The following is a 10155-nucleotide window of genomic DNA, read 5'->3' as shown; positions in this document are numbered from 1 at the left end:
CTTTATCTTGTATAAATTTGGCTGGTGTCAATATGTTCATCAACATCTTGACAGTTTTATGAATAGGCTGGTTTTTACTCCTATTTGAATTTGTTCTATTATCTCACAGGAGCATTTGTTCACTATTAGGACCTAGTATATTAAATCCTCAAAGTGGATACAGAGATGCATTCCCTGTGACCATGAGCTTGGGAGTCATTTATACAGATTGGAAGGTAGTTAGGGATTCCAGCAACCTGCTCGGCTGTTTGCAGGGGTGAGCATGTTCTTCAGCTACTGAGACGATGGCTTAGAGCGGGAGGTATGGGACAGAAACCAGAGCTTGGGTGCAGGAAGTGCAGGCCACAATCTAATTGATACTGGTATCATAAAATGGCAGATTCAATATGAATTTTCTTACATTATAGGTGTAACTATGAAGAAAGTAAATGTATAGGAGTAAATGAAAGCCTCTCTCTCTCTCTCTCTCTCTCTCTCTTTTTCCTTTATGAAGTAATCTTATCACCCCATTATTTATAGACCACTTTATTGCTTTCTTACGGGCTGACTGTGGAAATGGTTCTCTAAGGATGAAGGTAGAAACCTCCGGAATTATAGCCTGTCTACACAATTAGCGTTATGTAATCCTCCAACGGCCTCCCTCTGCCTCCGAGCTCTGAAATAGCAGCACGCAGGAGTGGGTGGTAAAACTGTCTAATAGTTAGCTGTTAGAAGACTGATTTGCATTCATTCTGTTCGCCAAATTATTTTGGGAAAGGAGTCTTAATTGACAGCATCAGTACAAGAAGCCTAAATTTTAGCTCAGTGTACCGGCCACTCCTGCGCCAACCACATCTTGGGCTTTATGGGCCAGGTGGGTCCCCCCCCCAGGGGCGGGGATGCACATGCCCCCAAGGGACCTGCCCTTTGTAGACCTCCCTCTGGCTGAACCCTACTGAAGACTTTGCTATGACACCTCCTGTCCATGTGGCTTTATCCTTTAATCATCTGCTTGTCCCATATGTTCCCAGGAAACATGGGGAGTCATATTAAATAGGTAAGTGTATCTCATTGTTGGTTTGTTTATAGTCGCCAACTACTTACAAAAGAGCTCACCCTGGAACAGGAAAGAAGAATCTTTGTGTGTAAACAAATTATTGAAACACACACACACACACACACACACACACACACTCACCACCCTAGGCATGGGTCACAGGTCTCTATCTTACCCTAGATGTCTGTCTGCTGTAAGTTTGAAGGGTAAACCTTTCCTTCATGAGGGTTTCCCATAATGCTAAAAAAAAAAAAACAGTTTCAAATAAGCAAAGGAATTCCTACTTTATATAGCTCAATAATTAGCAATAACAAAAAACTTTAGCCAAAGAAAGTGACAAAAATAAAATTTGGTACATATAGAGACATATGATTTCTTGGTGTTGTTATCTATAAAAATACAGTGATGTTTAGAATGAGCTTTGGAAAAATAACAATTACACAAATAAAATAGGCTTTAGTATTAATCTACATTGATGTGTTTAACTCATGTATTCCCAAAATAAAGCTTATTTTTTATAGGGTTAGAGAAGATTTAACTGAATTTTTTTGGGTTGATGTCTTCCTTCCATAATTGATCCCTTCTTTACATTGTTAAAACTCTGGCCACTAAAATATGTTTTTCCTAGAATTGTTTTCTGCTACTGCTCAGATAAGCTTTAGGCCGAATTTGCCTCACACCTGCTTGGAATCACTGAATATTTTGCCTCCTACAGAAACAAAAAGCAAGGGTCCTGAGTGGCTCAGTCAGTTAAGCCTCCAACTCTTGGTTTCGGCTCAGCTCATGATCTCCCGGTTCATGAGTTTGAGCCCCACGTCGGGCTCTGTGCTGACAGTGCAGAATCCCTGCTTGAGATTCTCTCTCTCACTCTTTCTCTGTCCCTACCCCACTAGCATTTGTGCTCTCTCTCTCTCTCTCTCTCTCTCAAAACAAATAAATAAATATTTTAAAAAAGAGAAATAAATGGCAAAGGACATGGCTGCCTCTTAAAACCCTTATTTCCTAGAGAGTTTTCCCTATCGAAATTTATGTCAATTGTTTTGGTTTTCCCTTGTTCTAAAGCTTGAGTCTCTAAATTTCTAGCAGATACTTAAATTCATTCCTTGAACCCGTTTTTAATTTTCTAGAAGTTGACTCTTGAAACTGAACTTATAAATGGTTCTCTGTGCCCAGAATGTAACAGTTACAACCTATTTAAATAGAACTTATAAAGATTTTTAAAATGGTTTTCAAAAGTGAATTCGCTCAACCAACATTTATGAGTGCACAGTCCTTACAATTTCTTTAATTTTCAGAATAGCATTTTTAGATTCTGAACAATTTTGCCATCTAAATTGCATTTGCTTTCCTGTTACTGCTTCAGAGAATAGTACCTGTTTTACTTTTGTTCTGAACGACTTTCTCTACTTTGTCATCACCCGTAATCTCTAGAGTGTATCCGGCCATTATACGAAGAGTGCCAGAAGAAATGTAAAAGGAGACTGAAAGGCAATGGAAAGTTATTTGATCATTGTACTTCTTTTTATTCTAGCACCTGAATAGAAAAGATGAAGAAATCGAAGCACTGCATTTTTTTTTTCTAGGAAAAACTTAGAAAAGTAATCGTCCTCTACATGAAATCTTTTGTTACTTTATCCTTCTCTTATTACCAGGAGATATTTTTGGGTGTGATTATCAAAAGTGGTAAAGTATAGGGACAATGAGAGGAAATTCATCTCATAATTATCCTTCGGTAAAAGAGCTTTTTTGCCCACTTGAACCGGAAGAATGAGCAGATAGCGTAGACTGTGAATTCTTTGATGCCATAAAATCGCTCTTCTGGTATAGTTTCCTTTCGCAGTTTCTCGACAGTGTCTTAGCAGGAAGCTTACTACTGTATTTGCAGCTGTCCAAACATAACCTTATTTTGTTTCAGTTGAAACAATATGGAATTGAAACAAAAGAAGGAACCCAGAATGTGCTTACTAATATGTATAGAAAATTTTAATTTCGATGAAAAATACTATGTTCTAACTGCAGTGAGAGATCACCTCACAGCTATTAGAATGGATATTATAAAAAAGACAAGAGATAACAAGTGTTCTTGAGGATGTGGAGAGAAGGGAACCCTGTCCACTGTTAAGGACACTGTAAATTGACACAGCTATTATGGAAAACTGTATGAAAGTTCCTCAAACAATTAAAATAGAACCACCAGGGGATGCAGAAATCCTACTGCTGGTTATATATCCAAAGGAAATGAAATCAGGATCTCAAGAGGTATCTGCACTCCCATGTTTACTAAGCACTGCTCACCATAGCCAAACTATGGAAATAGGCTGTGTCTGGTGAGGGATGAATATATAAAGAAAATACAGGGGCGCCTGGTGGCTCAGTCAGTTAAGCCTCCGACTTTGGCTCAGGTCATGATCTAACAGTTCCTGAGTTCGAGCCCCATGTCGGGCTCTGTGCTGACAGCTCAGAGCCTGGAGCCTGCTTTAGATTCTGTGTCTCCTTCTTTCTGCCCCTCCCCTGATCATTCTCTCTCTCTCTCTCTCTCAAAATAAATAAACATTAAAAAAGAAAGAAAATGTGATATACACACACACACACACACACACACACACACAATGAAATATTATATATTATTCAGGAATAAAAAGCAAAGGAAATTCTGATATTTGTGACAACATGGATGAATCTGGAGGACATTATACTAAGTGACACAAGAAAGATGACTACCGCATGATCTCACTTATGTGTGGAATCTGTAAAAGTTGAACTCATAGAACCAGAGAGGAAAATATTGTTTGCCAGGGCTGGGGGTGGGGGAAATGGGGAGATGTTGGTCAAAGGGTACAAATTTTAGTTATAAGTTGAATAAGTTCCGGGGATCTAATGTATAGCATGGTAACTATGAGAATATTTCTCCAAGAGTACAAATGGGAATTTTTGTATTTCGTTTAAAAATATTGTCGCTAATTTTTATTCATGAAACAGATTTTTAAAATTGAAAATGTACATTGTCCCAGGCATGTTTCTACAGGCTGGTGATACAACAGTAAAGAAACAAAGTCTTTACATCCATCTAGTGTTAAATCCCATGGAGGAATAGAGCATTGAGAGAGACAGAGGGCCGGCAATACACCCTGTGATGGAAGGATACTTCAGAAATCAATGATGGCCAGGTGAGGTTCACAGGCAGGTGAGGTGTTTGGGGAGCATATAGGTAAAACACCGTGCACTGAGGAGGCCCACAGACAGCACAGGCTTTCTTAAGAAATGAAAAGCAGTTGTTGAGGTAAAGGACAAGAAGGGAGTTGGTGAAGGACACAATGAGCGAAGCCTAGAACCTTCCTGTGACTAGTGGACCATGTGTTTACACTGGAATGTACAATGGGTTGTGGTGGGTGAGGCTAAAAAGGCAGCCATCTTGGACATGAGGGTTGGACGTGAGGGGAGCCATGGATGTGTTTTTACACAAGGGATTTTGTTCACTCTGGAGGCTATGGAGAGGGGCAAAGAGGTAAGGTGATGGGAAATAATGGAGAATAGAAATGATGAGGATTTTTACTAAGATGTGGTAGTGGGCATGAGAGAGAAATTTGGAAAATGCAGAGAAGGTCAATTGACATGACCCTATGATTGAGGAAAAGAGCGTCAAAACCCTTGTTTCTTACCTATTTATCTATTAGTGAGTTTTAATGGAATATTGAAGAAATTTGAGAAAGCACTATTTTTGCAACATAAAACAATACTTCTGTATTAAGATTACTAGCAATGTTTAGGGCTCTCAGTTCTAGTATGTGGGAAGTATATTGGATTGAAGAGATATTTGGGATTTGGTCTCTGGTCTGCCACTTAATATTTGTGTGATTCTCTTAATTTTATTTATTTACTTTGAGAGAGAGACACACACACAGAAAGAGAGAGGGAGATGGAGAATCCCCAGCAGGCTCTACACTGTCAGAGAAGTCTGACATAGGGCTTGAACTCAAGTTCGAACCATGAGAGCACGACCTGAGCCAAAATCAAGAGTCGGATGCTCAACCGACTGAGCCACCCAGGCGCCCCTGTGTGATTCTTTATTTTTTTATTTATTTTTTAAAGAAAATATTTTATGTTTATTTATTTTTGAGAGAGTGAGAGAGAGTGAGAGAGTGAGCAGGGGAGGGGCAGAGAGAGGGGGAGACACAGAATCCAAAGCAGGCTCCAGGCTCTGAGCTGTCAGCACAGAGCCCAACGCGGGGCTCGAACTCACAGACCATGAGATCATGACCTGAGCTGAATTCGGTTGCTCAATCAACTGAGCCACCCAGGCGCTCCCCACTGTGTGATTCTTTACTGGCCATTGGGTGCCCATCCATTTTTTTTAAATAAAAATAAAGATATCGAGAGGCAGAAATTTGAGAGGACCTGTCAGTTTTAATATTTTCTAACTTTGTGATTATGTTTTTCCCTCCCATGTTTTTTACTCACAGAGTAAAGGGCAAATGTGCTGTTTGCTGAGAGAGTTTAATCAGGGGAGGTATGTCTTGTGAATCAATACAATCCAGAGCACTGATACAAAGAAGCACGTCTACTGTCATCTGTAGCCTTCATGCACGCTGACGGATGGGCAGTCCATCGACCCCTATGTGGGATGGATTGATACTTTGAGACACCTCAGTTCTTGTTCAGACCAGTCCCTATGACACATATCTGGTCAAATCACACTTTTAATATCATGATGCTCTTTAATCTCTGACAGTAAATGGAAGAGATCTTTTTACAGCCTAAGCAGTAATACAGAAAAATGAGCACAAAATGAAATGGTTGGAACAATAAATGCAAAAACATCCATTTCCCTGCCCCACCCTGGAGTTCTAACTGGTCCCAGATGTTCAGTTTGCTCCCCTAGATGGCTACGTCTGCAGCCCCACAAGTTTCCTAGTGTATGAGGAGGTAGCAAAAGACAATTTGACCCTTTCCAATATGTGAGTAGATGGACCTCAATTCCTTCTTAAGAGTGATTCTTGATGACCACTTGCCCTGGGCTAGTGTTGAATTATGGCTCATGTGTGTGTTTCCCAGGGACTGTGCCTGAGATATTCCACTTTGAACATCAAATGCATCTCTTGGAGGACAGCTAGCTCCACATACTCTTCAGAACCAAATTAAAGGGACCGATGAAATCAAGAGTTCCATTCCTGGGCCACTCAGTCAAAGCTGGCTTGCAAAGGAGTATCTTCGAACTGTCTGGGTTGCATTGGGTACCACGCAGTGACCGACGCAATGGAGCGGCCTCCTGCCATCCTTCCTGCCAATGTTTAGCCCACACCTATGCCTCTTCCTTGGGCAGCTTGTGTCCACTTATTAAGACTTCCATTTACAAATGGCCCCGTCATCCCTGACCTTTCTGAGAGATTCCTTCCAAAGAATTACAGGGAGAAGTCTGATTCCCTCTGGATAATCACTGTAATAGACTGCATGCTTGTGTCCTCCTAAAATTTGTATTTTGAAATCTTACCACAGTGTGGGCATTAGAAGGTGGGGCCTTTGGGAAGTGATTAAGGTTAGACGAGGTCATGATGGTGACCCCCCCCCCCTTGGTGGGATTGGTGTCCGTATGAGAAGGAAAGAGAGCTGAGCATCCTGTCTCTGCCAGGAGAGGGCACTTGCCAGCCTGGCACTGCCGAAACCCTGATCTCAGACTCACAGCCTCCAGAACCATGAGAAACAAATGTCTATTGCATAAACACCTAGTGTATGGTATTTTGTTACAGCAGCCGGAGCTGATTAAGACAATATCCACACTTAGTGATGTAAGATACTTTACAGAAGGTCTAAATTCTAGTTCGTAAGTCCCTGCAAAGGAGTATATATAAAACACCGAAGAGAGCCTGGGGTAGCATTTCCCCTCTCCTTTCAGAAATACGAGCTTTCTGAATTCTGATACTCTTCTTATCAATTCCATAAGCTCACATAATATTATACTCCTTAGCCAGTGGCTGCAACTATACTTTTTCAAAGTAGTCTTTTTACGGACATGATAGGGGCCCCTCTCAATTCTCAGTCATATTTTTCTCTATGATAAAAACCCTCACCGGCAGAGAAATCCTTGACTACAAAAAATGATATCTGTCTATGCCCTGCTGCACAACAATGAGACTGGATTTTTCCTCCGTGGCCTATGCAGTCCACTCTCATTACTTTATAGGTCTAATACATTGATAGCGTAGACACCCCGTCTAAGTCTTCCTTTATTTGGAAGGTAAATTAATGTAACCCAGGTGGAGTGAATTCGGGCAGAAATGATAATGGTTTGAGTATAGGTTGATGAATATTCTAGCTCAGCCCTTGGAGTATGGCATGCCAAATGTGACCAGGATGAAAGTAGCAGATTTTATTAAGACTCATCATACTTGGATGAAAAAGGCACCATTTTCCATGTTGTGTTTTCATTGGGTAGGGGACAATGTGCAGACAGTAAGGGTCCTCCCCACGGCTGCACGGAAAATCACTGGCAAAGCTGCCTCAATGCCATGCACATGGCCTGAGACCCCTGCAGGTCTGCACAGCCTCCTCCCATGCTAGGGGCCCATGCTTAGTTTAATGTTCTGCAGCCATTTTCTTGAAATGCTTAATAATTTCTGAACAGAGGGCCACACACTTCCATTCTTCATAAGTTTTGAGTATTTTGCACACATCATTTGGACTTCATAGTCTGGAATTACAAATTATACCTTACAGCTGAATATTATTAAGAACCTAGTACAATGAGGGGAGAAATGACTTAACATTTTCCAGTTGACAGGTCAAGCCCCGAAAGCAGTGGCTCCAGGGACTTGTAAGAAGGTGGGTGAATTCGTACACATAGTTCCTAAAAAGGAAGGAGACGAGGCGTACCATAAAAAGTTGCTGTAGTGTATGCAAAGGCTTTCTCAACCCTGGCAGTAGTAACCTGAGATTTTTGCCCAAAGTTAGAAACTTTGGAATTCATTTAAAATCATGAACCAGAAGCAGAATTTGCAATGTTTGGGTTTCTGTACTATAAAGTACTATAAATAAATTGGCTGTGCATTTAGGTCTTTGAAACTTTAAGTGCATTTAAATCATAAAGTGTGGGTAGGACTGTTTGAACTGTGCTAATCCAACTTTTATTATGAATCCAAAGTGAATGAGTTTTAGTTCGTTTTTCTTGAAACCTATGGATTCTTGGTGATCGCAAGGCGTCATCAAGTTACCGTACATTTAACTCCATTCTTTACTTAACTCCAACGTAACCCATTGCTTGACTGATCCGCCTATGTGGTGTCATTCTTTTTGCCAATCTTATACTTTGCTTTGATAGAGTTATTTTAAAAAGCAGAGTATCAATGTGATAACGTCCTATTGCTTAGCGACCATTTGCCTTTTACCTATTTAGTGTCATTTTTTTTTTTCAGATCATGGTGCAAGAAAATACCCTCCTTTTATACCCTGTCTTTCTCTACTGCAGTGGTTTTCAATTAGGGGTGAATTCATTCCCCAGGGGGTCTTTGACAACGTCTGGAGGCATTTTTGATTGTCAGAATTGGGGATGCTACTGGCATTTAGTGGATAGAGGACAGGGCTGCTGCTCACCATCTTCTAGGGCCCTGAAAAACTTCCCCAACAAAGAACTCTCTGGCCCCACATTTCAATAGTGCCAAGGTGGAGAATCCCCGTTCTGTAGCTTAGAATCCACCTGCCGTGTTAGTTTCTGCTGTCCTAAATAAGGTGAAAATGGGAATGCTCGTATGTAGCTCAGCCACTTGATTACTGACAAGGCAAGTTGCAGCTAGACTGAGTTATTTTTTAAGGTAAAGAGCCAGGAGTGTTCCCTGCAAAAGGTACCGAGGTGTAGGCACTAACGTTGTTTTGTACAAGGCAAACTTTGCCTAGATTAGTCTAAAGAGTGAGGCTTGGGGCGCCTGGGTGGCGCAGTCGGTTAAGCGTCCGACTTCAGCCAGGTCACGATCTCGCGGTCCGTGAGTTCGAGCCCCGCGTCAGGCTCTGGGCTGATGGCTCGGAGCCTGGAGCCTGTTTCCGACTCTGTGTCTCCCTCTCTCTCTGCCCCTCCCCCGTTCATGCTCTGTCTCTCTCTGTCCCAAAAATAAATAAAAAAAAAAAAAAACAAAAAACGTTGGAAAAAAAAGAGTGAGGCTTTCTTTGGGTCTCAGTCTGTGTTAATACCCTGGCATTCTCTGTAGAAGCATGGTTTGGGAATTTGTTGAGCAAGAGTAGCAGTTTGAAATTGGGTTTGTCTACGTGACCATTGAATTCTGTAAATGTTTGTGGAGCATCACATAGGCCATGGGCATTAGGGTGAGTATTTCAGGAATATAAATATCAGGCGTTGTCCCTACCATCAACAAGGGCAATGGCTGGTCCTCCAGGAGGCAGAGAGAAGCATGGAGGGGAAATATTTTCACCTCCCAAGCAGTTGTGACTTTGGGGGTTTATGTTCATTCCCATTTCAGTAATGGTTCAATGGTCCGATTTACAGTAGTAAAGTCAAGTCTCTGGGCTTTGGAGGGACCTGGTTAGAGGCGTAAGAACTCCTTTTACATTCAGTAAGCTGGAAGTCACATCGACATAGTCATGGTGTGAATGAGTGTAGCTCTGAGAGATTATACAGCCGGGATATCATTAGGTCTTTTACCAATCAGGGACTGCTGATTTTCTCAGTTCTCCTCTGCTGCCGGGGCACAAGTGGGTAACTTTTCACCATCAACCGGTCATCTAGGTACCGTCACCTTTTCCATAAGATCATGAAATCCGGTGTGAGGGAAGATTGAGCCAAATTTTACAACCCAAGGAAGTGTCGCTTCTGCTGGGCAGTACATAGCTGACATGCTTGATGCAGATGTGTCCCCCACCAGATGCCAATGGAAAATAAGGGTGGCAATGTATCCGAGGTGACTTAAAGAAGGTCTTTGATCAAGTGAGTGTCAGGTGACCTCTGAGCTCTCCCACAGTCCTTGGGTTCCCAATCGGTGCCCTTCTCAGGGCTTTGCTAGGTCTGCTCCCTCAAGTCCAGGGCAGCCGGCCCTCCCTGTTCTTGGGCAACCTTCCCAGAATCGATTTCCGTACTCTTCTGATAAGTTCCCTCCTTCTTTCATTTCAAACTTCAGTTT

General features: G+C 41.8%; 1 long non-coding RNA gene across 1 annotated transcript; it reads left to right on the top strand.

The window, feature by feature from the left end:
• Positions 1-4053: 4053 nt before the first annotated feature.
• LOC122203807 lies at positions 4054-6493 on the top strand. Its single transcript, XR_006195347.1, has 3 exons — positions 4054-4203; positions 5497-5543; positions 6089-6493. It is a non-coding gene; the product is annotated as an uncharacterized LOC122203807 (long non-coding RNA).
• The last annotated feature ends 3662 nt before the right edge of the window (positions 6494-10155 follow it).

The sequence above is a fragment of the Panthera leo genome, chromosome D3 (assembly GCF_018350215.1).
Source record: "Panthera leo isolate Ple1 chromosome D3, P.leo_Ple1_pat1.1, whole genome shotgun sequence".
NCBI classification, from domain to species: domain Eukaryota; kingdom Metazoa; phylum Chordata; class Mammalia; order Carnivora; family Felidae; genus Panthera; species Panthera leo.
Note: the sequence above shows the minus strand (reverse complement) of the source record. Positions and strands in the feature narration are given on the sequence as shown.